This window comes from Nicotiana tomentosiformis, chromosome 3 (assembly GCF_000390325.3).
Source record: "Nicotiana tomentosiformis chromosome 3, ASM39032v3, whole genome shotgun sequence".
Lineage (NCBI taxonomy): Eukaryota > Viridiplantae > Streptophyta > Magnoliopsida > Solanales > Solanaceae > Nicotiana > Nicotiana tomentosiformis.
In genome coordinates this window covers 7,918,887-7,929,690 of record NC_090814.1, presented here as the reverse complement: position 1 = coordinate 7,929,690, position 10,804 = coordinate 7,918,887, and positions in this window count along the sequence as shown.

Below are 10,804 nucleotides of genomic sequence, written 5' to 3'. Positions count from 1 at the left end.
GTGAGGGATTGCCCCAGATTTAGAAGGGGTGCACCTCCACAGACTTCTCAGCCACAGCGTGCTCTACCGGGTCCTCAGGCTATGATTACAGCACCAGCTGCCACCCCACCTGCTCAGCCAGCCCGAGGTGGAGGTCGGGGAGGTCAGGTCAGATATTATGCCCTTCCTACTCGTACAGAGGCAGTCGCTTCTGATTCTGTCATTACAGGTATTGTCTCGATCTGTCATGGAGATGCGTCGCTATTATTTGACCCAGGCTCTACATATTCCTATGTGTCCTCTTATTTTGCCCCACATTTGGGCATATCGCGGGACTCTTTGAGTTCCCCTATTTATATGTATATGCCTGTAGGAGATTCTCTTGTTGTGGACCATGTGTATCGGTCATGTTTGATTGCTCTTAGTGGTTTTGAGACCAAAGCCGATTTATTATTACTCAGCATGGTGGACTTTGATAATATTTTAGGCAAGGACTGGTTATCGCCCCATTATGCTATTCTTGATTGTCACGCTAAGACCGTGATGCTGGCTATGCCAGGATTTCCGCGATTAGAGTGGAGAGGTACCTTAGAGTATATTCCCAGCAGAGTTATTTCATTTCTTAAAGCTCAACGAATGGTTGAGAAGGGGTGTGACGTGTATCTAGCTTATGTGAGAGACTTCAATATTGATACCCCTACAGTTGAGTCAGTTCCAGTAGTAAGGGACTTTCCAGATGTGTTTCCAGCTAATCTTCCGGGCATGCCGCCCGATAGAGATATTGATTTTGGCATTGATTTGTTGCCGGGCACTCAGCCCATCTCTATTCCTCCGTACCGTATGGTTCCTCCTGAGTTGAAGGAGTTAAAAGAGAAGTTGCAGGAGTTGCTTAATAAGGGCTTCATTTGGCCCAGTGTGTCACCTTGGGTGCTCCTGTCTTATTTGTGAAGAAGAAGGATGGTTTTATGCGGATGTGTATTGATTACCGCCAGTTGAACAAAGTCACAATGAAGAACAGGTATCCATTGCCTCATATTGATGACTTATTTGATCAGTTACAGGGTGCCAGAGTATTTTCCAAGATTGACTTACGTTCAGGATATCATCAGTTGAAGGTTCGGGAGCCAGTTATCCCGAAGACTACTTTCAGGACCAGATATGGTCATTATGAGTTTCTTGTTATGTCTTTTGGGCTGACCAATGCTCCAGAAGCTTTTATGCACTTGATGCACAGTGCGTTCCGGCCTTATCTTGACTCATTCATCATTGTGTTTATTGACGACATTCTGGTGTACTCCTGGACTCTAGAGGATCATGAGCAGCACCTGAGGACTGCGCTTCAGACCTTGAGAGAAAAGAAGTTATATGAAAAAATTTCAAAGTGTGAGTTTTGGCTAGACTCAGTGGCATTCTTGGGTCATATAATATCGAGTGAGGGGATCCAGGTGGATCTGAAGAAGATTGAAGCAGTGCAGAGTTGGCCCAGACCGTCCTCAGCTATAGATATTCGGAGTTTTCTTAGTTTGGCAGGGTATTACCGTCGATTTGTAGAGGGTTTCTCAACTATTGCAACTCCTATGACCAGGCTGACCCAGAAGGGTGCTCCGTTCAGGTGGACAAAGGAGTGTGAGGAGATCTTTAAGAAGCTCAAGACAGCTTTGACTATAGCCCCAGTATTGGTATTGCCTTCAGGTTCGGGGTCTTATACAGTTTATTGTGATACGTCGCGAGTTGGTCTCGGCGCGGTATTGATGCAGGACCGTAGGGTGATTGCCTACGCATCCACATAGCTGAAGGTGCACGAAAAGAAATATCTTGTCCACGACCTTGAGTTAGCAGCTATTGTTCATGCCTTGAAGATTGGGCGGCATTATTTGTACGGTGTTTCTTTGTGAAATTTACACCGATCACTGGAGTTTGCAGCATCTGTTCAAGCAGAAGGATCTTAATTTGCGTCAGAGGAGGTGGTTGGAGCTGCTTAAGGATTATGATATTACCATTTTGTACCACCCTGGTAAGGCCAATATGGTGGCCGATGCTTTGAGTCGCCGGGCAGAGAGTTTGGGGAGCTTAGCATATCTACCAGTAGCAGAGAGGCCCATGGCTTTGGATGTTCAGGCCTTAGCCGGCCAGTTTGTGAGATTAGATATTTCTGAGCCGAGTCGAGTATTGGCTTGTGTGGTCTCTTGGTCTTCTCTTTATGATCGTATTAGGGAGTGTCATTATGATAACCCCCATCTGTTTGTTCTTAAGGAAACGGTCCAGCACGGTGATGCTAAGGAGGTCACTATTGGAGATGATGGTGCATTGAGGATGCATGGCAGGCTATGTGTGCCCAAATTGTTTGCGTGAGTTGATTCTCCAGGAGGCTCACAGTTCACGGTACTCTATTCACCCGGGTGCCGCAAAGATGTATCAGGACTTGAGACAACATTATTGGTGGAGGAGGATGAAGAAGGACATAGTAGAGTATGTGGCATGATGTCTAAATTGCCAGCAGGTGAAGTATGAGCATCAACGGCCATGTGGGTTTCTTCAAAAGTTAGAGATTCTGGAGTGGAAATGGGAACGGATCATGATGGATTTTGTAGTTGGGCTTCCATGGACTCAACGAAAGTTTGATGCAGTTTGGGTAATTGTAGATAGGCTGACCAAGTCAGCTCATTTCATTCCTATGATGACTACCTATTCTTCCGAGCAGTTGGCTCGAATTTATATCTGCGAGATCGTCAGGCTTCATGGCGTAACGGTATCTATCATCTCTTACCGGGGTACGCAATTTACATCACGATTCTGGAGAGTCGTACAACAGGAGTTGGGTACTAGAGTGGAGCTGAGCACAACATTTTACCCTCATACGGACGGACAGTCCGAGCGCACTATTCATATATTGGAGGATATGCTCCGCGCTTGTATGATAGATTTTGGGTAGTGCTTGGGACCATTTCTTGCCACTTATGGAGTTTGCTTACAATAACAGTTATCAATCCAGCATTCAGGTGGCATTGTATGAGGCTCTGTATGGTAGGCGGTGTCGGTCCCCAGTGGGTTGGTTCGAACCTGGCGAGGGCAGATTATTGGGTACGGACTTGGTCCAGGAAGCCTTGGAAAAGGTTAAGGTGATTCACGATAGACTTCACACAGCCCAGTCCAGACAGAAGAGTTACGTGGACCGAAAGGTTCGCGATGTTGCATTCATGGTTGGAGAGCGGGTCTTGCTCCGGGTTTCACCTATGAAGGGTGTTATGAGGTTCGGAAAGAAGGGCAAGCTGAGCCCAAGATTCATTGGTCCTTTTGAGGTGTTGCGGCATGTTGGGGAGGTTGCTTATGAGCTTTCCTTACCTCCCAGCCTAGCAGGATTTCATCCGGTATTTCATGTTTCGATGCTCCGGAAATATCACGGTGATCCGGCTCATGTATTGGATTTCAGCTCAGTCTAGTTGGACAAAGAACTATCTTATGTTGAGGAGTCAGTGGCTATTTTAGACAGGCAGGTCAGAAAGCTAAGGTCAAAGAACATTGCTTCTGTGAAGGTTTAGTGGAGGGGACAGCCAGTCGAGGAGGCGACTTGGGAGACCGAGCAGGATATGCGCAACTGTTATCCTCATCTTTTCACCACTTCAGGTATGTCTCTATGCTCGTTCGAGGACGAATAATTGTTTTAAGAGGGAGAATATGTAACGACCCACGGCCGGTCGTTTTAAGAGTAATAGTCCCAATCACCTATTTACTGTTTCCCCCGTACCATTTTCTTCTTATGTGACTTGCCGGGAGGTTTTGTTTTTGGTTTCGGAGTGTTTCGGGACACTTAGTCCCTAAAATGGAAGCTTAAGTCTTAGAATTTTGACCGTAGTCGGAACTGTGTTAATATGACTCCAAAATGGAGTTTCGTCGGTTCCGTTAGCTCCGTTAGGTGATTTTGGACTTAGGAGCGTGTCCGGATTGTGTTTTAGAGGTCCGTAGACTATTTAGGCTTGAAATGACAAAAGTCGAATTTTTGGAGATTTGGACCGGTAGTGGAAATTTTGATATCGGGGTCGGATTTCAATTCTGGAAGTTGGAATAGGTCCGTAATATTGAATATGACTTGTGTGCAAAATTTGGTGTCAATCGGACGTGGTTTGGTAGGTTTCGGCATCGGTTGTCGAATATGGAAAATTCTAAGTTCTTTAAGTTTGAATCGGAGGATGATTCATGATTTTAGCGGTGTTTGAGATCGTTTGAGGGATCGACTAAGTTCGTATGGTATTTTAAGATTGGTTGGTATGTTTGGTCGAGGTCCCAGGGGGCCTCGGGTGAGTTTCGGGTTCTTAACGGATGAAAATTTGGACATGAGCAAAAATCTAAAGTTGCTGGTTCTGGTGTTTCCGCACCTGCGGTGGGAAGTCTGCATGTGCGAGCCTGCAGAAGCGGGACTTGGATCGCAGAAGCGACTTGAGGTGAGTGGAGCAGAGTCCGCCGGTGCGAAAATTTTCCCGCACTTGCGATGGTCGTAGAAGCGGAGAGCAGGGCGCAGGTGCGAGCATGGGTCTGCAGGTGCGAGGTAGTTTCCGCACCTGCGACACGCACAGATGCGGTCAATGGTCGCAGAAGCAGAGGAAGTTAGAGTAAGTGATTTCCGCAGGTGCGGAGCTCTAGCCGCAGAAGCGGTTAAGTAACCGCAGGTGCGGTTTAACTGGCAGAAAAGGGGATAAATCGAGGGTTTGATTCATTTCTCCATTTTTGGACTTGGGAGCTCGGAAATTGGTGATTCTTTGAGGGATTTTCAGAGAGAGCTTTGGGGTAACGATTCCTAACTCGTTTTTGGTTCTATTTCATTAATCTATAGTTATTTTCTCCATTTAATTTCGGATTTGGAGTGAAAAGTTGGGAAAATGGGGGAAAAGTTCCCTAGCCGAATTGCGGAGTTTTGATTGGGATTTAAGCATCGGATTTGGTTAATTTTGGTACGGGTGAACTCGTGAGTGAATGGGTGTTCGTATTTTTTGACTTTTACCCGATTCCGAGACGTGGGCCTGAATCGACCTTTTAAGACGGATTTCGGAATTTTTATTAAAATCTTGATTTCATTAATTAGATTAGTCTATTATAGTTGTATTTATGATATGTGATTGTTTTTTGCTAGATTTGGGCCATTCAGAGTCGGATATTCATGGAAAAGACATTGTTACCGATTGATTGAGCTTAGTTCGAGGTAAGTGGCTTGCCTAACCTTGTGTGGGGGAACTCCCCTTAGGATTTGGTACTGTTTTTGATATATGAGCGTCGTGTACGTGAGTTGACGAGTGCGTACACGGGCTATTGTTGCAAAACTCCGTTTTCATTAAGTAAAATACTTGTCTTCCTTTAACTGAGCTACACTAGCATATGAATTTATCCTGTTTAGTCTAGAACAACATGTCTACGTGTCTTAATTGCTTATGTGAACTCTGTGCAGCATGCTTAGTGAATTTCCTGCCTCTTCCTTGACTGGTACTTAGTTTAAATCGTAAGATTTCGTGATGTAGTTGTATTTCTATGGTTTGCGCTTCATATTTACTTTGGGACAATGGAACGGTATTTCGGTAGATCTCCGTGCTCTGCATATTTACTTTGGGACTACGGAACGGTATTACGGTAGATCCCCTTGCTCTGCATATTGACTTTGGGACTACGGAACGGTATTTCGGTAGATTCCCCTGCTCTGCATATTTACTTTGGGACTATGGAACGGTATTCTGGTAGATCCCCCCTGCTTTGCATATTTACTTTGGGACTACAGAACGGTATTCCGGTAGATCCCCCCTGTTTTGCACATTTACGTTTGGGATTACGGGACGGTATCCTGGGAGATCCCCCGTTGTTATTTTCTATGTACTCATGCTACTCTTCTGCACATATTTTGTGTGTAGATCCAGGTGCTTCTTATCATCCCCGCTACTAGCTGAGAGTGCTTGCTGCTATACGGAGACTTCAAAGTATTTCTGCCACGTCCGCAGACCTCGGAGTCCCTCCTGTATTCCTTCCTATGTCATTTACTTTCCTTACTTCTGTTATTAGACTCTAGTGTATAGAGATACTAGTTTCCTTCTATAGCTTGTGACTTTTTATTGTTCCGGGTTTTGGGAATATTATGTATTACTGGTGTGATGGCTATTGTATATGCCAAGCGGTATTGTTACCAGTCATTTAGTTACATGTTGCAGATAGTTGTTAAGTTTTACTTTCATTTTTGTTATTTCAGCATTTCATTAGGCTTACCTAGTCGTAGAGACTAGGTGACGTCACGACGTCTTACGGAGGGAGAATTGGGTCGTGGCACCTATGGCTTACTAATCTCTCACATCCTGAAAGTCATGAAAGTGGACTTATCTCTCTATGCTTCTAAGACTATCTCCAGCACCTATGACAAGACTGCCTTTGCCATGATGGCGTATACCTTGATTGAGAGAACTTGGTTTAAGAAGAAGAAGGTACTAGAGTTCATCCCTACTGAAAGCAGTGGGGGAATCAAATCTGAAGCCAACAAATCCTCTTCCTCAGACCAGCCGATGATGACAAAACATTGCAGGTATCAAGGAATTACTAACCTCTATGCAGGAGCAGGTGGACAAGATCAGAGAAGTAACCAAGGAAACTGGAGCAGACGTGGCTAAGTTAAGGATCACTCTACAAGCCACAAGGAGGCAAGGAATCAGGGCCATGCAGGATGTCACTGAGAGGCTGACCAAAGTCAACAAAGACATTGATGCCTCTTATGAAAGCTTCTGCACTAAAGTGATCAGCACCGTGAAATACTTCCTTGGAAGGAGTTGAATGTTTGGGATGCTTAAGACAATCTTTTTACTTTTTCCGTTTTATGTGGTAGTTTAAGACTGTTTCTTTTGGTTGTGTCTGGGATGAGCATCAGTCGACTATGCTCACTATAACTGCTTAGTTGTAAATTATTTTTGCCTACTTAGTTAGTACTATTACTCTAAATTGTTTCTCTTGCTCTTTTTGATTGATGTCAAAGGGGGAGAAGAAAGAAAAAGAGTGCAGGTTCAAAGGATCAAGAAAGTTCAAAGCCAACACCCAAGAACCAGCTTGAAAACAGGGGGAGCACACTTGAAAAAAAGGGAAGAATCCATAAATTAGTCAAACTCTTTTTAGATTATTGTCATCATCAAAAAGGAGGAGATTGTTAAGTTTAGAATTTTATTAATGATCAAAAACCTTAAAGAAGCTTTGAGTAATGATATATTATTGTATGCAGATTTTGGTAAGCAACAGCATTGCCAAAAGGAAAGAAGATCTACTCAACGGCTACGCATCTTGAACCATTGCTTTACATGGCAAATACATCAGTTAGCCTAAGAAGAAGAGAATCAATCAATATTGAACAAGATTTTCAAGTGCGCAAGAATGGAAAAAATCACAGACAGACCAATCAGTGTTAACCAAGATCCTCAAGTGTGCAAGAATGGAGAAAATCACGGACAACGGTCAAATCCGTAAGATTCAGCAGAAGCTCAAGTCAAGAAGGAATGAAGAAAAAATCCGCCAAGAATGAAGTGAAGTAAGCAATCAGCCAAGATTATCTCAAATCAAGGAAAAATGAAGGAAGCAATTCGTAAGGAAGGAAAGATGAATCTAACTACCATTTCAAGCTAGATTCATGAGGAAACCCTTGGATCTTTCTCTTATATGTACATGCCTCAAAAGGAAAGGATTTCTAGAATTGCTGCAATACAATCCCACAAGACAAGGAAGCAGAAGACTCATGAAGCTATAAAGGAAGAAGCAGAAGAACATTGAAAATCACGCAACTACACAAACTGTTTCTAAACCTTTTTAGTTCTTAGTACAAATACTGTATTCTTGAGCCTACAAGTATCATAAAAGATAGGAAGAGTTAGAACACAAAAAAAGAGTTGTGTCAACATTACAAAAACTATTGTTGCTGAATATCGTTGATGGTGAACAAACTAAAACCATCACTATTGTAACCTTTTATCAAAGATCTAAGAGAACCCTTGTGACCCAAGAAAACTGGATGTAAGTACCACACCGGTACTGAACCAGTATAAAAACTATTGTGTCTTGTTTGTCTTTCAGTTTGCTTGATTCATTTCTACTTTAACTGTTCGCTGTGCGAAACCTAGTCGACTGAACTCACACTTAGTCAACCAAGTTTTAATCGATCGCAATTCATTCCCCTCTCTTGTACTTCCACACTTTAAGAGCTTAAATAGTTATCATGTATAGGATCAAGTTTTATAGAGAGGATTTCAATTGTGAGGTGTGACTCTTGAGTCTAAAAGAGTCAACTAGTACATATCAATTACTTGGTTAAATAAAAACTTTTTAGTTTATTCTGTAACTCTATGTTACAAGCACTTACCTACTATCAAGTCTAGATTTTTCACCACATATTTTTTGCAAGTATTACACTAAACACAATATTAGTGAGCTAATGCAAACTCCAATAAAAGATTTTGTGTAATCAAAATAACCTCGTGCTAATTTTAAAATGGATCAGGAAGTTACTCTGAATGAAAATTTACGCTTAGTCCAAAAATAAAAAGAATAAAAAAGAAATTTAACTATACATAATCCAAGATTGGAATTGTGTAAGTTTAAACTCTTTTCATGCTCGTGTTCAGGGTTCGATTTGAGTTGTTTTTAATTAATAAATAAAATTTACACCATCATATAAAATTTTCATTTCCTTATTTTTGTCGATTTTTGTTAATACAAAAGAAATCTATATTTTGATTTCTGTTGGTTTTTTCATTCTTCTAATTTTCTCGGTCTTTTGTCTCTTGTCTTCGCAATATAAGTGTTCCTTATACTAGGCTTTCACATAGAGGTACGATTCAACTATAATCTTTTCACATAATATGTTAGTTTTCATTGCAAACAATTGATCTCCAAAATCAAATAGGATAATAAAATGAGGTCAAACATCAACTAATTCTAAATCAAATAGAATAAAATGAGTCATAACATCAAATAATTTTTAATACACGATAGCCCATATAGATGTGGAGGGCAAAATTACATTGTGGCATACTCTCTTCATTTTTAAAATAAAGAGAGGAAATCACAACTTGTGCTGATAATGATGAACTATTCATTTTTTTTTAAAAATATTAAAATTGATATACAAAAAACACTTATTCACATTCTTGCATTTATTAAATTAATAAGTGAATGATATGTATTTTTTATGCAAGCTTTACCACTTGTGAATCGTTAATTGAGATGTATTTATACCATAATATGTTTTTCTAGCAAACAATTTTACTATATTAGATAATAATAGCTCTCGAAGAGTCAAAGGATGCAACAACATCGTTTGCAATCCAACTAGGGAAAGTAGAAACCCAAATATTTCTATGTAATAGCGAGATAGAAAACTTGGCTAAATTATGTGCTAAAACATTCCAAGATCTCGGATATATGCAATATTTATATTTTCAAAGGAATTCATCATCTTCCATATATCTTCACAAGTAGTCTCAATCTTCTATGAGACCAACATCCTTTTTCTTATTATATCCACCACATTTTTGACATCTGATAGAATATGCACCTTTCACCATTCATTTTCTATAGCTTTTTCTGAAGCATCACGAATTGCTAGTGCTTCAGTAGTAATGGCTTTGGGGTGCCAAAGGCTAGAAGCAAATGACCCCAACAATCTATAGCTGCCATTTCAATGCTTGCCAATAATTGCCATCTTCTTTTCCAATTGTAACCCAGCATCTGCAAACTTAACAACACCATCTTTTACCACAATAATATTTTTATTATCAGAACAGTCAGATGTGCGGGAAGGAGAAGAAATAGTAAGCATAGTATTTTCATATTCATGAAAATCAAAAAGTGCTTTGTTTACAATTTCATTAGGTTCACAAAATAAACCCATTAAAATTCTACAAATTTCTAGCTTTCCAAATTTAAAATTTGCCTAATAGTAATAACTTCTTCAATCAAATAAAAAAAATCATGAAAATTATGGCCAATTAGAAAATTGCAATATAGACATTCTAGCAATTTTTAATGCTAAAAAAGACAAATTTTGTTCTTGTTATTTCAACGTTTCCAAATTTGAGAAAGATGGTTTGGTCGGAAGAAATCAAAGGAACGACTAAAATTAACGTTGCTAGGAGTATTAGTTTCACACCTGTTTATATCGCGTATTTCCCAAATATTGAATCAAGAATCCATCTATATAAGAAATCCCACCTTCGCCTCCTGAAACTTATTATCAGATACTTCTTTCTTCAATCTTCCTGTTGTTTGTTCTTCAGAGTAAGAATCCATGGAGAAGGACACTCAATTTTGTCCCTCTGACACTGAACTGATAAGGCAATTGCTAAAGTTTTTGGCTGGAAAATGCTTACCAACTGAAGGATTGATTGGCTTTGCAGATGTTTACAGCAATGAGCCATGGCAATTAATTGGAGACATGAGTTCCAAGAAAACCCATTACTTCCTCACCCAATTGAAGTAGAAGAAGCCCACTGATGCCAGATTCAACAGAACTACTGGTAATGGGACTTGGACACAGCAGAATAAAGGCAAGAAAATTCTTGATGAAGATGATAGTCTGATTATTGGGTATCGATAGTTTAATAATCGCGGGGCGAGAACAATATTAGCATACCTGTCAACACAGCGGAAGAATTGTTGAATTCACAATCGAAAGAATTGTCCCAAATCAACCTTTGAATCATTAGAAAACAAAGTGTATTCCCACAAACTAAATGCCTCTTTATCTGTGTATGTATTTTTATTTGGAGAAGAAAGAAGAAGAGAAGTTCCTTCAAGAAGTAGAAGAAGTACGTTACTTCTTGGG